Source organism: Crassostrea angulata, chromosome 10 (assembly GCF_025612915.1).
Source record: "Crassostrea angulata isolate pt1a10 chromosome 10, ASM2561291v2, whole genome shotgun sequence".
Classification (NCBI taxonomy): domain Eukaryota; kingdom Metazoa; phylum Mollusca; class Bivalvia; order Ostreida; family Ostreidae; genus Magallana; species Magallana angulata.
This window is the reverse complement of record NC_069120.1, coordinates 30020119-30026654: the sequence shown is the minus strand read 5'-3', so window position 1 is coordinate 30026654 and position 6536 is coordinate 30020119. Positions and strand designations below refer to the sequence as shown.

At 36.8% G+C, this 6536-nt stretch overlaps 1 long non-coding RNA gene across 1 annotated transcript; it reads right to left on the bottom strand.

The window, feature by feature from the left end:
• Window positions 1–672: 672 nt before the first annotated feature.
• LOC128164501 (uncharacterized) lies at window positions 673–1388 on the bottom strand. Its single transcript, XR_008240948.1, has 3 exons — window positions 1182–1388; window positions 986–1102; window positions 673–828 (listed from the first exon to the last, which is right to left on the bottom strand). It is a non-coding gene; the product is annotated as an uncharacterized LOC128164501 (long non-coding RNA).
• Window positions 1389–6536: the final 5148 nt, after the last annotated feature.

The window sequence follows — 6536 nt, the reverse complement described above, 5'->3', positions numbered from 1 at the left end:
CGTGTCAGGAACAAACAGCTCCTTAGTTTTGGTAGGAAAACTTTGGTGGGGGGGGGGGGGGGGGGGTCCTCAAGATGGCTGTTCTAGAAGGGGATTGCGAGGATTCAGTATCTGACTCCGCAAAAAGCTGTAATTCAGGTTCAGTAATTAGAATTTTGAAATGGTCTTGATTAACTTTTCATCTTTGCTAAAAAATATCGAAACACGATTAATGCATTAATGTTCCAGGTTCAGTTTTGTAAATTTAAAGGGGTTCGTAACTGGAGTTGTTGCTTGGTTTTAGAACTGCTATCTTTGTGGACAAGCTGGCGATGCTCTTGGGACCTAGCAATATGCTGTTGTTCACTTCTGTCCATTAATATGAACTGCCCTCCTCCAGCACTGCCAGTAAGTTGTCGGGGACAAAAGAATTTGAGAGAATGGTGAATAGTCCGGGAATTCTTGATTATACTCAACATATGATGCCGCACGAAATTCAAAGCTTGGGCCTCCCATCACTCATAACACCAATGCCTGGACCGCTTGAACACAACTTTCTTCGTCCAATCAAGGTGCAGGGCCCCTAGCTTACTGAAACGTCTTGAGTTCGTTGGCTATACCAGGAATCAATACACAACAGGCCAGCAGGAGATCTAAAACCGGTTCTTTTCATGGAAAAGGTTGTCCACAGGTTCATGGTCCTTAAGGTCAGCTGGAGGTTGCTTTCTTTGTGACACCAAAAATACATACAACTTTTATAGCACAGTGAGAGCTGGAACTAAGTGCTTCTTAAGCTTCCGTCATCTATCAATGTGAAAATTACACGGCTTTCCGTCAACTTGTTGGACACTGTAAAAGGAACAATTTTCATTAGAAATGATACAAGGCATTAGATGACACTGGCATTAAACAAAACCACAATACAAATGTAGTGCCATGACAGCATAATTTAGAATGACAAGAGAGGATGGCAATATCTGTTGTCTGCAAGGTATGAAGTTCTTACCTGTCAGAACTTTGGCTTAAGATAGTAAACATACAAGATGACAAGGAGTCCAAATGTTGATACGACCAACAATGATACTGCAGCAGAACAAAACTATGGATAGGTTTTATCACGGAACTACAACGATGACAAAAGGAGACTAACATAGATTAAAAAAAAAAACACCTACAATACAACATCAGAATTATTTACTCACATAACAAAGGCAATTGTCACAATCCTGGGATGCAATGGCCAAGTGCATCTAGAAGTCGACCCAGTGAGGACCATTACATTTTCACGTCCGTCACCTCCTGTCACTACTTGGGCAAGGGCCATAGAGTACGCACCTTCTTTCCCTCCAATTACCAAATGGTGCGGGCCATAGACTGTACACTCATGTCACCTCCCATCACTGGCCTCAAGGACTACATGTATATACATAAAAAATAAATATTTGTCAATTAGTCCCGAAACTCCAAATCTGAAGTAAATATTTATCGGGGTTATGTTATCAATCTCTTGGTCTTTGGTACCTCCTCGAGGGAAAGGGGGGGGGAGACCATTGTAAGAAACACGTCAATACCCTTGCCTCGTTGCTTTTCAGATATCAATTTGCTAAGAAAGTCATCTATCTTTTTGTTGTGGCGTAAGGGCCCTTTCGTTGTATCAAACAGTTCAACAAATTTAGTAAGAAATAATGACACAAAATGTGGCAGATATAACGAGTTTAGCAACAATACGAAACAGAGCCACAAAATGTCTGGTAGTGAAAACGAAAGTTTGGATGTAAACAAGTGCATGATAGAATGTGAATTAAGCATTCAAAATACATATTTGTAGCTTATTTAATGATAAATAACTCATGAAGATTAAAAAAGGCATGTTACTTGATGTATGGTATGTAAAAATAAATGCACGATATGTAAAAATAAATGCAATCAGCAATGCGTTTGTCTATGATAACACACGAGGTTATTTAAAGTTGATAAAATCCACCCGACTAATAGGTATCACAATAAAAACGTAGTTATACTTTAACTATTTCAGCAGGTCCTTACGCATGCAGCATAGATTTACATTTTCGCTAACCAACTTTTCGAAGAGAAAAACGAATAGGACACTTGGCAAGAGAAGATGCATGGATTATAATAAACCTCTATGGCATACAATAACAGAACATATAGTACCAATGGGAACAATAATGAAACAAACCATAATATTTATCAACAGCATTTAAACTTGTTTTAGTATTAAATTCCATACTTAGAGATTGAATGTTCTCACATTATATAACATATATTACAGAGTTTTAATAGACACAGGAATGGAATGGAAGAGGAAACACACTGGAAAGGACGCAAAATCAAATCAGTTTATCTCCCAAGGTGAAGGTGTGGACTGTAACTCGAGGCACTTGTGTTGACGCATCACATCTGAAAACAGGGGTAGGGAAGGCACTTGTTGGTACATCTTCTATTTGGATGGCTTTGGAATCAGTTACGGTTTTCTGTGTATAACGACCACATTTTTTACTTAATAAATGAATAGTCCGATATTCTATTTTGACGAAATTAAATTGTTCTTTTTTCATTAAGGGGAGATAACTCTTTTAAAATATTAAAGGCGCAAAATGATCGGCTTCTTATATGTTGTCAGTCATGTGAATTGGGTTCATTTCACTTTCATTGTTATCTAGCAATACATATTTAACAAGTTTAAAATGATTCAAATTTGTTCAATGTCCCTTCATTAAAGATTGAATACCTTAAGGTATATTCCATGTCTGTGAAAAAATGTAGATTTCATTCTAAATGTTTGGCCGTCAGGAACACTAATTCTTCAACCCGAGTTGCACTACTGAATCCTTTGAATGAAAGCTCCAGCCTCACGATTGGATATCTGTAAAATCCGGGCATTAAAATCATCCTCATATGCGCGAAGAGCAAAGAAAACTTTAGGACCATTGGCCAGATGACATCATGCCAAAGTAAGATCCGACTTTTCACAGCGATGTAAAATGTTACTCGGAGTACTTACTGTTTGAGTAGTCGTTGTCTGGTTGATGAAACTCGGAAATTGACATCAAGGAGATCTGTATTAGTCGAGCTTGGTGGAGATGAGGTCGGACACAGGTCAGGGAAAAGTTCCTGGAGGAAGGATTCTGTGGATGTTGAAAATAAAGTCCCTACATTGAGGGTTTTAGTTGACCTATATGCTACAGTTGGCTTTGGGTCCAGTACAACTCTTTGTGGTGGAGTCTTCGAGACCCGTCTAGTTCGTTCAGTTACACCTCCATGAGATTTCCCAATGAAATTTAGATGGAGGGAGATCTCAAGGGTGTTAGTGGTGGACAAACGGTCGAGATGGCTGGTGAATTCTCAAAATACTTCCGTCGATGACGATTTGAGGCTTCTGAAGAGATAGGGTTAAGGAGGTGATATCCTCAGGGAAGATTTCCAAGAGGAAAGGTAAAATGGTCATGGCTAATACCATGATGATGTGGAAACACTAATGAGGAAAGCATCTCGTTGCTTCACTGAGTACAAGACTGGTTTCTCAGAGTGTTTAATGGTCAGGTGACGAACAATCGAATACTTGCGGGTTCCTGAAAATATGACTTACAGAAATTAAATTCCAAATAATCTCTATGAATCTTTGCGAATATCACATATAACTGATGTGTTTCAATCAAAAAGGTTCGTTTATGGTTTTTGGCTTTTTTAATTTTAAAGATGAGGAAAAGGAAATTATATAGTAGGATTTCCTTGGAAAATGCATTGGAAGACATGAGGAAGAACAAGTTGTCTGCTGAAAAAGTTTCCATAAAACATGGTGTACCTGTCCGTACCCTACGCTACAGAAGTAAACTAAAACTTAAAGGGTTTCCAAACAGGTGTCTTACTCACAACCAGGAAATGGGCTTGGTACAATATGTAAAATACTGTGCAGAAAGAGCCTTTCCTTTGACACAAAAAAAAGATAAAGATAACCCCCCACCCCCACCCACCCACACAGTTAAATCTCTTGTTAAAATTCAGCAATTTCTTCTAGTGAAATTAAGAATGTTCTGAATACACTATGAGTTTACAAATAACTTATTACATATTATAAAATTCTATTTTACCCCAAAAATGGTTGACATTTTGTAGTGCTTTCTACAACCTGTCAAGAAGGACAAACATTTTTACATGGGTTAAAAATATTTTAAAAATATAAAAGTTTTATAATTTACGAATAAAAGTATCAATGAATAACAACTTTTTGTTAACATCAAAATGATTTGCCAATCAAAATAAATACCAAAAAATCTTAAGAAGTCAAATTCACATCGATAATAATCTCATAATACAACAGGCTATTGCAAGAGAAATTATCACCAAGGAACAAAGTCAAGATAATGAATTTATAAAAATAATTACGGTCCATCCAGTAAATGGTTCATTAAGAGACACCCAGAATTAAGAATAAGGACACCAGATTCAATCGATTGAGGTCGATATGGTATGGCCAACACAACAGTATTCAACAATTATTTCCAACTGCTGGAAAAAATACTTGAAAGATATGGGTTAGTATAAAGATAGTGATGCAATACATGTGTTAAATGCTAATGAATGGTAGTTAGCTCTCTGCTAACTAATCAAAGGATAACAAATATTAAAAATCAAAATTTAATAACTTATGAAACACAGTTTATCAAAATTGTACTGTCTGTATGCTATTGAATGGAAAATTAAACTAGACCAAAGAAAAGAGAACAAACAGTCTACATGCAGTAATAACACAATTAAAGAAAGTAAAAAAATATATATAAAATCAAAATTTCCCAATTGAATTAAATTTTGAGAGAAAAAAATTATGTACCACCAGAATGTACAAATGTTGTGAAAAAAACTTTCTTAGGGAAAAGGGAAGAGGCTGACAGGAAGAGAAAAGATGCCGACAGGAAGAAGAGGACAATTAAGGAGAAGAAAGATGCCGACAGGAAGAAGAGGACAATTAAGGAGAAGAAAGAAGAGAAAAGCCTAAAACAATGCAGAAAAAGAAAATCAACGGTATTTAAGCCAGTATTTAAACAGTAAAAAAAATTAAATTTTTTTACTATAATTCTAAATCATTATTTTTAGAAGTTCGCTGACCAGCTTGTAGAAGATCCTGAAGTCACCTTTCATGAAACGCCAGACACGACATTGTGCTTCTTCTGCTCAAGTCACGAGGCCCCATCAACCAGCACATCAGATCGAGTTGTCGATGGCTGGTTTTCATGTGATATTTGTGACAGTTGGTATCATTGTGTATGCCAAGGCTTTACAAATGATGAGGACTTTGTTGTCATTCCTCCAGTATGCCAGAGCTGCGCTCGTTGGGAGGAATAGCGTTTTCATGCCACCTCGTCCAACTCCACATGTTTGATAAAAACTCAAATAATAATTCAAATTTTAATCTTATTTTGTTTCTGATTAAATATAATTTTTCTCAGAAACTTACATCTGTCTTATCTTGTAATTTTTCTCACATTATTTAGGTAGTATGTCTATTAATTAGTGAATAATGATGAAAAGATATAAGCGGCAGTAATGGGTACTCGACTTCCTGTTTATCAAAGGTAATTGACATTGTTTATTTTTAGTCAGAAGTCGATATCGAATGGTATGAAATAAAAACACCTTTTAAATTGTATGAATGAACATTGCAGAGATCTGCATAGAAAATTTTTCAAGACAGTTAATATGATGAGAAAAATTTTTAGTGTATCGTTCGGCAATAATGGGTACTCGTACGTTAGACTGCGAACTTTGGTGCGGTGTTCTTGAAAAGTCAGTTAACACACCATCTGGTTCATTAAACATTGATCTACCAAATGAACAGGCTAGGTGTTGTTATATGCGTCTATTTATTCTCATAATATGTTACTGTAGGACTACTCATCCTGTAATTTATACAGGGATAACACTGAGAGTCGCCGAGAAGACGGTCTTATATGTGTAGAAACCTCTCTCACCCGTCTCTTGACTACCTGTACTACCTTCGTGGTCTTGTTAGAAACAGTGGACGAGCTGACAGCAATCCAATCCTTTCTAAGAAAGATACCCTACTAAAACCTTTGTTGCATGAACTGGGAATGTAATGTTCCCTCATACCCGTATGTGAGCCAGACAGACAAACGCACATTCTTGACTTGAAAAGCTAAGTTGCTGCTTTCCATATTACAATAACTACAGTCAATTGATTCTGCAGAGTATTGGAACACTGGCATTTCATCAATTAAGAAAAATGTTCTTGCACTATTTGGTCTTTAACAATGTTTACGATTTATCGGGGGTTCGATTCACCCTTGCCATATCTCCGCAATCCTGACCGGGAGTTCCGTTACAGTGGCGGGGTCCTTGAAATTTAAAATAACTTCACCACTTGGGGAAACTAAAAGTTCTTGTTCAAGTAAATCTGATTTACATGTACTAGTATATACGGGATCCAAATTAACAATTTCCTCTCCAAATCACTACATATATCTCGCCCAGTTACCGAGTCAGAAGTTAAACTGCCTGGTCTACTCGACAAGATCATA